This window comes from Neopsephotus bourkii, unplaced genomic scaffold (assembly GCF_033783945.1).
Source record: "Neopsephotus bourkii isolate Nb327-2 ecotype Australia unplaced genomic scaffold, CSIRO-AGI_Nbou_v1 NB_38, whole genome shotgun sequence".
In the NCBI taxonomy this organism is placed as follows: Eukaryota; Metazoa; Chordata; class Aves; order Psittaciformes; family Psittacidae; genus Neopsephotus; species Neopsephotus bourkii.
In genome coordinates, this window is record NW_026900555.1 from 1,139,736 (window position 1) to 1,149,585 (window position 9,850).

At 43.6% G+C, this 9,850-nt stretch overlaps 1 protein-coding gene and 1 long non-coding RNA gene across 5 annotated transcripts in view; both read right to left on the minus strand.

Annotated features, from left to right (window-relative positions):
- The window catches only part of SPART (spartin), a 467,162-nt gene that overhangs the window by 415,007 nt on the left and 42,305 nt on the right, over positions 1–9,850 (minus strand). The window lies entirely within an intron of this gene.
- LOC133207989 (uncharacterized) overlaps positions 1–9,850 on the minus strand; it is a 214,844-nt gene that overhangs the window by 13,886 nt on the left and 191,108 nt on the right. The window lies entirely within an intron of this gene.

The window sequence follows — 9,850 nt, forward strand, 5'->3', positions numbered from 1 at the left end:
ACTGTCTGCATTTCTCAGGTTTGTGATGCCACTACCCAGGTGGAAGGTAGGTGGAATCACAGTAACCTTAGGTGTCTCAAAGTAATCTTAGCATGCAACTATGATATTATCACCTTTAATGTTTTCACCACGGTCTTGGCTTAAAAATGCAGGACAAAGATGTGTACAAAAAAAAAAAAGGCTTATTTGGGTAGCGGTTATACCTGGAGAGAAAATCTGATATTCCTCAAACACTGAAAAAGTCTAAACTTATCCTTCCTGAGAGGCTGCATAACCAGTTCACAGACAAAACTTTTTATATCATTGCTTTGTTAAAATTGTCACAGTCTCGACTTAATTATATTATATTATACTATATTAATTATATTATATAATTATGTATGTTATATTATATAATTCTTATATAATTATGTATATTATATTAATGTTGCATACAAAGTATGCAACAACAAAGAGAAAAAAACTAACCTATTAAGAGCATCACTCCCAAAGATGTACGCATTAGAACTGTTGATTCACCAGGCAGAGGGTGAAAAGGTTACAGAAATACTCTTCATCATTCCTTATTAAGGATACCTTTTCCTTTCACTTCATTATGATTACTCCCAGTCTTGTATACATACAATTTTTTGTACTGTGAACTGTACATCTTCTTGCACATTTCATAACATAAAGTGGTACTTAATAAAGCCAAAACCTCTACTATTTTATTTAACTGTTCCAGCAGAGCATTTCTGTTTGTCAAACACCAACTAATTCTAGATGACTGGAAAACATGACTGTTGTGATGTACATGCAATGACATTGGTGACGCATTTATTTCTGTACTATAGAAAATTCTATTACCAAGAAATCATTAAAAGGCTGACCTGCTCCAAACACATTTGAGGGATGTGAAATGGAGTACAGAATAGAATTTTCTGGATAAGCTGTATTTCATGATCAAATGATGAACTGAAATGGAAGCTCTCCCCAGACATAGCTTCCCTACTTGGTTTAGTAAGACAAAGCAGTCTAGATGGGAGCTCTCCACCACTCCTGCTCAGCATCCTGATGGCTGGCTTAGGTTTAACCTCACTCGGCAGCTGTGCACTGCAGATCTCATCCTTTGGTTTCAAATTTTTCCCATGTAACTGCAGAGAGCATCAGTGGCAGGTTCCTTTTCTGGGACCTAACTTTCAAACCCTATATAACTTGAGCCATCTTTGAATCTACTTCTGTAAACTCCTCTAAAAATCTGGCTCTTAACATAAACTTTAACAATACATTCTGTATTATCTTCTGTTGCACCCTCTTTTTAAGGGTCCAGGAATTCACCAGATACTGTTAGACAGTCTTTGGACAGATATATTGGGCAAGTACCTCAGCTATGTTTACACTCCACAGCTCAAAAGGAATGCCAAAAGCATGCATGCAACTTTACTTTAGAATCTCTCTCTCTTTTTTCTTTATATGAGAATACAACCAGTCCATTAAACGTGCTAAGCCTTATCTTTGCAAGTAAATCAATTATGCCCTCAGCAAGCCTCTTTTCTTCTGTAGCAGAAGTATCTTCCTTGCCTCTGAACACAGCTTTAGATGTAAAATCATCCTTCAAAGGTATCTGTTAAGTAAATTGTTCAAAGGCTTTTATAGGGTAACCTTCCTCTCTCCCCCTGCTTTGTACCAAGGCTTGTTTTAAATGGAAGTTTATGGGAAGTTTGATATACAATGTTTTTATAGAAATGAGGAGACCTGCGTGGCTAAATAGGAAATTGCTGGGTATGCTCAAGTGGAAGAGAAGAGTTTACAGGTCATGGAAGGAAGGGCTGGCCACTTGGGAAGAATATAAGGCTGCTGCTAGAGGATGTAGGAAAGCTGCTAGGATGACTAAGGCCTCCTTGGAATTAAAGCTGGCGAGAGGGGTCAAGGACAGCAGAAAGAGCTTTTTCAAATACATGGCAGATAAAACTAACACCAGAGGCAATGTAGGCCCGCTGATGAACGGGACAGGTGCCCTGGTGACAGAAGATACAGAGATGGCAGAGTTACTGAATGCCTTCTTTGTCTCTGTCTACTCTGCCGGAGGCAGTCCTGAAGAGCCCTGTACCGCTGAGACCCCGGATGAAGATAGGTCAACGGAGCGGTCTGCCTTAGTCGATGAGGAATGGGTTAAAGACCAGTTGAGCAATCTGGACATCCATAAATCCATGGGTCCAGATGGGATGCACCCGCGGGTACTGAGGGAACTGGCGGAGGTCATTGCTAGACCGCTCTCCATCATCTTTACCAAGTCTTGGGAAATGGGAGAGGTGCCTGAGGACTGGAGGAAAGCAAATGTCACTCCTGTCTTCAAAAAGGGCAAGAAGGAGGACCCGGGTAACTATAGATCGGTTAGCCTCACCTCCATTCCTGGGAAAGTGATGGAACACCTTATCCTTGGTGCCATCTTAAGGCATATCAAGGATAAGAGGGTTATGAGGGGCAGTCAACATGGCTTCACCAAGGGGAAGTCATGCTTGACCAATCTCGTAGCCTTTTATGAGGAAATAACACGGTGGATGGATGATGGCAGAGCGGTGGATGTGGTCTACCTTGACTTCAGCAAAGCGTTTGACACAGTCTCCCACAGCATCCTTGCGGCTAAATTGAGGAAGTGTGGTCTGGATGATCGGGTAGTGAGGTGGACTGTGAACTGGCTGAAGGAGAGAAGCCAGAGAGTTGTAGTCTATGGGGCGGAGTCTAGTTGGAGGCCTGTATCTAGTGGAGTGCCTCAAGGGTCGGTACTGGGACCAGTATTATTTAATATATTCATCAATGATTTAGATGAGGGAATTGAGTGTACTATCAGCAAGTTTGCTGATGACACTAAGCTGGGAGGAGTGGCCGACACGCCTGAAGGCTGTGCTGCCATCCAGCGAGACCTGGACAGGCTGGAGAGTTGGGTGGGGAATAACTTGGTGAAATATAACAAGGGAAAGTGTAGAGTCCTGCATCTGGGCAGGAACAACCCCAGGGAAAGTGTAGAGTCCTGCATCTGGGCAGGAACAACCCCAGGTTCCAGTATAGATTGGGGAATGACCTGTTAGAAAGCAGTGTAGGGGAGAGGGACCTGGTGGTCCTGGTTTACGACAGGGTGACCATGAGCCGACACTGTGCCCTTGTGGCCAAGAAGGCCAATGGCATCCTGGGTTGTATTAGAAGAGGGGTGGTTAGTAGGTCGAGAGAGGTCCTCTTTCCCCTCTGCTCGGCCCTGGTGAGACCTCATCTGGAATATTGTGTTCAGTTCTGGGCCCCTCAGTTTAAGAAGGACAGGGACCTGCTGGAGAGAGTCCAGCGCAGGGCAACTAAGATGATTAAGGGAGTGGAGCATCTCCCTTATGAGGAAAGACTGAGGGAGCTGGGTCTCTATAGTTTGGAGAAGAGGAGACTGAGGGGTGACCTTATTAGTGTATATAAATATATAAAGGGGGAGTGTCACGAGGATGGAGCCAGGCTCTTCTCAGTTGGCAAGCAATGAAAGGACAAGGGGAAATGGGTACAAACTGGAACACAAGAGGTTCCACTTAAACTTGAGAAGAAACTTCTTCTCAGTGAGGGTGACGGAACACTGGAACAGGCTGCTCAGGGGGATTGTGGAGTCTCCTTCTTTGGAGACATTCAAAACTCGCCTGGACACGTTCCTGTGTAACCTTATCTAGGTGTTCCTGCTCCGGCAGGGGGATTGGACTAGATGATCTTTTGAGGTTCCTTCCAATCTCTAACATACTGTGATACTGTGAAATGCCGAACTTTCCCTCAAAATAGCTCAAGTGAAAGCTTGTAGGGACCAGTTTCAATTTTAGGGGGATTGTTTTAGGTTGGATTTTTTGCATATCATGAAAGCTTTGGTTGGGAAAGCAGCAGGGTGCTGTTTGTCCTCTGTTGCATGTTCTTTTTTTTCCATTTTCTGTATCTTTGGGCACACTGGCTCCTTCTTTCCTCCTTGGAAATGCCATGGGCACTGCTCCTAAATGATGGTTTCCTGAGACCAGACAAGTAGCCTGTAGAGCTGTAGTAAGCAGCAAAATTCAAGTAATTTCCAGTTACAAGTTTTGGTGGTGACAGGAAAGAGGGCAGACAGTTCAAAAAAGGACAGAGCAGGCACCACTGCAGCTGGTGCTGGCATTAGGAAACAGATGGTGCTGGGAAATTACCAGGCCAGAAACTACCATTTGAATTGTATGGCTCAGGATTGCAGGTGACCAACTTTAATAGAATGAGATGAAGGAACTGTGAAATGCTACAGTGAGAAAGTATGTGCTGCAGATGCCAGAGAAGAGAAAAACAACTAATTAAAGCAATTGAACAGGCTGGGGAAACTACTAAGATGTATTTTGGCCAAGCTTTTCAGAGTATCTGCCATGAAAACTCCTATGAGTACCCCACCAAATGCCAGTGCAGGGGGCAGTGTGAAAAGCAGATCTCTGCAGAGGCTTTAGCATCATTTCATGTCTCTTCCACCTCTGTATTCTTCTTAGCCTTTTCAGGAAACACTAATTGAAACGATGCCCACATAATGATAAAATAAGACAATTGAGAATGCTCTGCTGTTCTGAATCATGAGATACTGTCAAATGATGATATCCAGTGTTAAAAGCATATGTGTTTCTCTTCATCATCCCATCTCCAAAACGTATGGCTTCAACGTACATGTGAGATCTTAACACAAAGGCCAGGGAGTCAGGTGGAGGACACGGTAAGTGCATGAACCCACCACTGTGAGGTAACTCGTACACATGTGCCATGTGCTAAAAATGTAAACCCTGGAATGCCAGTAACAAGCTGGGGCATGATAATCCCTTAACGAGCAACAGCAGGTGCTCAAGTTCTTAAAGTAAATCACTGCTGCATTTTAGCAAGTTGTTATTTGTGTCATCGCTATCAGCAAGTGCAAATCTGACAGCAACCACTGGCAGCAACCACTGACCTCTGCTACTGAGGGCTGGGAGCTGCAGTGCATCCTGGACAGGCAGGGCCCTTCCCACTGCTCCAGCCCTGGGCATCAGACACCTCGCCTGGGATGGGGACAGCCAAGGCTGGGACAGGACATCTGCCTTCAAGTGTGGTTGGGGATCTAGCCAGGTGTGGGGAAGCAGGGTCAGACCTCACCCAGGATAGCCAAGGCATTAAAGGATTGCCAAGGAATTTAAGTATGTTTTGTAGTATCAAGGTTTTGGTCTTCTAATTTTGATTGGGTTGGAAAGAGGTGTTTTTTCCATCTGCAGCAAGTCTTTTGTTGATTCAGATTTTTAGGAATTACCTGTACTTGTCCAATCTGTGGTGTACCCAGAAACACCAGCCACTGAAGTGGTACTCATACAGATTAAGAAACATTAACAATGGCAGCAATGAGCAGAGCATAACAGTAAGTTTTCAGACTTGGTGCTTCACTATAGATTTCCAATCACAACACAGACATATGGTCTTCCTCTCCTCTCCAGCCATGAGAAAGACCTGTGGCTCTCACACCCCTGCAAGCCAGGATGGCCACAGAAGCAGCATTCACCCTCATTGTTCAGATGCCAATGAGAGATCAAAGGCTTGGCCTGAGATGTTGTCGTGGTTTAAGCCCAGCCGTAAATCAGAACCAGTCTATCTCTCACTCTCCCCTTCCCCAACCCCCCACTCCCAGAGGGATGGGAAGGAGAATCGAAAGAATGTAACTCCCATGGGTTGAGATAAGAACAGTCCAGTAAGTAAGGTATAGCACAAAGCACTACTGCTACCACTGATAATAATAATGATAAGGGAAATAACAAGGGAAGAGAATACAACTGCTCACCACCCACTGACCAATACCCAGCCTGACTGAGCAGTGATCCAGCCCCTCCAGGTAGCTGCCCCCAGTTTTACATCCTGGGCATGATGTGCTGTGGTACCGAATACCTCTTTGGTCAGTTTGGGTCAGGTGTCCTGTCTCTGCTTCCTCCTGGCTTCCCCTCCTCCCTGGCAGAGCATGAGACTCAGAAAGTCCTCGGTCAGAGTAAACATTACTGAGCGGTAACTAAAAACACCTGTGTTATCAGTGCTGCTCCCAGGCTGAAAGTCAAAACACAGCACTGCACCAGTTACTAAGAAGGAGAAAAATTGGCTGCTACTGGTGAACCCAGGACAGATGTGATTTCTGATGGCAGTCTAAGGAAAGGCAGATGGTTTCATCCAAACATTTTAAGTGTATTTTGGTCAAATTGTTCTTGCCCTGGAAATACATTACATTAATGAATTTATGCTATCAGCCTATGCAGGCCTGGCAGAAATTGCAAACTATTTTAGGCAGAAATTGCAAACTATTTTAATCCTCCAGGAACACATTTGCCCAGCCAATAATTTCACTTGTCATTAGTAAATGCTTACTCAGCTTTTTAAGAGACAGGAATGCACAAAAATGTATTGATTTCTAGGTTATCGATTCCTAATCCAGTTGCATCAGATTTCTTCTAAGGTCTGTGGACTGTATTTTCCCACCTGTATATTGAAGGTATGTAGGATTTAGGGGCAGTGCTTTTTAGAATACTGCAGCAGCTTGTGCTTTGATTTCAAAAGAACATGGAGCTTGCCAAATATCTTTAAAGGGAAGGGAAAAAGGGGCAATTTGTTCTTGTAAGTGCTGATGCAACATGAGAATAGGTCTGTGGGCCTTATAAATACAGTGCTTAGAAAATAGGTCTGCTTTTGTGTGCTAGGCTGCTGCAAGACAAAAAGATCAGCCCAAAGGAGAGTCAAATTGCAGCTTAATATTTCTTCTTGGTCTGATTCTCTGTTGATCTTGGTGCCACTCTCCCTAACAAAGCAAGAAAAATAAAGACTTTTTTGAGGGAAGAATTCAACTTACCTACCTATACGTTAGACAGGTAGTTCTGAATTTGTCATCTTACGTTCTCTTTCTAGTCAGTGGAGAGAAATTCAGTGGACGCATCATCTGATCCATTTTAAGCACCCTTGTTAAAATAAGAGGAACTAACTGCTCTCTGAAGGAGTCTATTTTTTCCCCATTGACTACACATGGAGTATACACTGTATAGCTCAGACTTAGATGTGTGACTTTAAAGCCCCAAGCTGGGACAAATAATTCCCACTCTTTTATTTCCTTCTTTTGCTCTTCTGCTCTTTTTTAAAGATGTCTCAGTATGCTATTCCCAATCAGCACAAGATGAGTCAGCAGGACACACCCTTGTTGCTTCATTTTCCCCCAGAGTAACCCTTCAGCTGTGCATGAATTCTCCACTCCCCAGCCTATGTTTCTCTGTTACACCACATCATTCCTTAGCAGATTCCCCATGGGACACTTGCTAGCTGTGAGGAGTGATCAGACAGCTGCAGGAGGTGCCTAGTGCACAGTGGTGTGGAAGTGAGGCATGTCCTCGCCGCACCTCACAGGCGTTCTTCTCCTTTCATGGCTGACATTTTTCCTTTATACAAGATTTGCACAGCAGCTGCTGACGCTGCCGAGCTGTATTCACTGGGAAATACCCCGATGCAAACCTTTGCTCATCATTCTTTTCAGTAAGATGCAGCAGCCACAGCTGTTAAGTTTCTTCACCAATGTTACCCATTTTCATTGTAAGACAAAAGAAAACCCATCAGATTTAGGTCAAGCTTACTTAGGCTCATTGTGTTTTTACGAGTTGGCTTCCTTCCAGCACTGGTGTACTTACCTTCATATTACTTTACAGCATCAGAAACATACTATACTCTCCACTTCAGAGATCGGTTCCTAAAACAGAGTTCATCTTCTTCCAGGTAACAAAGGCAGGGCTGAGGAGTTACATGGAAATCAGAGTGATGGAACTTTACCAGCCTGCAAATGAAGCTCAGCTGCTTCCTCGGGGAACACAGCACCAAGGAATTCTTTGGTACAGAATTCTGATGGACTGGTGGTGATGCCCAAACACGGGCCAGAAGGTGGCAAAAGAGTGCTCCAAGGTGCTAAATTTGAAGACCCTGCACTGCCTGCACCTGGAGGCTGAGGTCTAACTGAAGAGCTGCCCCGGTACCCCCAGGCATGAGCACAAGCAGCTGATGAGCCTCTCTTAGGTGAACTGAGGCATCTGCAACAGGTTGGTATTGTGTTCTCAGCCCTGTTTTGTCCTTGTTTATGAAAGGCAAAGGAACCTCAGCTGGGGGTAGGCCCCCTCAAATAATCTGCCTTTCTAGAAGGGTAACTGGGGAAGTTCAAAACAGTCCTGTGCCAAAGGGGGCAGACTGCCATCCTTTGGTCCTCAGCTCTGTGCTGTGGGTGGACAGTGCAACTCCTGTAACCCTATTACTACCACCAGGCGTACATCTCTCTTCCCGCTGCTATCAGGTAATGTGTCAGCATGTCTAGTCATGGAGAGGATGTCTAAGAGCATAGTACAGTCACAAGCACTGTGACAAATTTCTATAAAGTAATGGCAAGAGCACAGCTAAGCCAGCTAGATGCTACCTTCTGCCAGCTAGAGGACACAAAACACCTTGATTCTCCTTTGCAAAAAAATTTGCAGTCTTGATAATCTTTTTAAGAGGATGCTGCTACATGGAGGACAGGACCATGATGGAAGCTACCTGTGTGAGAGACAGCCCCCAAAATGGCTTCAGAGGTTAAACCCATCCCAGTAGCTCAACCATTGCTGGTTCTTGCTGACAGGATGGCATAGCCTGGGTGAGCTCCTGCTACGGCATGGCACATCAGTTTGCACACAGAACCACAGGGGAGGCCTGCTCCCACTTGCCTGCTGCTCCTGTAGATGTGAGATGCTCGTTAGGACTCACTCTACATGGTTCTTGGTGGTGTATGGCACAGATTAGCAAAGTACAGTAAAACTGGATTCCAAGCTGTAACCCACATGAAACTACATATAATGTTTCTATCTTTGGAAAAGAGGGTTAAACTGATCTGCGAAGTTAAATTACATACTGCCTCCTTTGAAAAGCCTCATTATCCAGTCTAAAGTTGTCTGCCATTAGTGTGACACCTGTATGTAAAGAGATAAACTGTTGCAATTAGCTGTGATTTTAATCCATACACTTCTGCTTCCAACCAGAGTTAGTACAAATTACTGTTTACGTTTGACACCAGTCTGGCAGCAACAGCAGAAGCTTAATAACATAAGGTTCATTTATTTATTTATTTATTTGATTGCTAATGTGTCTACATCACACTTCTAAAAATGCCTACACAGCATCTTCCACTACTGGTAATGTATTAAGGGTAAATTATGCATCTCATTTTTACCATTGGAGATGGAATATCATAGGAATGCAGGTAAGCTGTGAACTGTACCACCTCATCAGTTATTTGTATAGAGAACCCATTAAACAAAGTATTTAAGCAATGAAATATCTTGCTTATTATTAATAATATCCTGACTATGAGCAAGGTCATCACCCAAGTTCTCTGGAGTCTGTGGTTATGCTGCATAATTACACAATAATCAACCACACAGTCAATGCTTATCCAATAAACACTTTATTCGATTATAGAGGAATGCAGTGGTGCTATGCTGATTCATTAAAAAGAAAAAGCATGACTCAATAACCTCTTAATCATGAGATTTAAAAACAAAACAAACAAAAACCCAGGGGGTTTTGGGAAATAAGAAATGTCTGTTTACTGGCATTCGAGTTTTTTAGTTCAGATTTTCCAGCAGCAATATGGGTAAATATTCAAAATGCCAAAGTTACTTCAAAATCGTGACTCATCTGAAATCTGTGAAGTTACATTAGTAACCACGTTAGGGAAGAATATTCTCAAGTCCCGAGTTAGGATATAAAATTTCTTAGTCCACCAATTAAAGGCACTTACACACTACAACCAGTAACCAATATATCTGGAATCCCAACCACATTC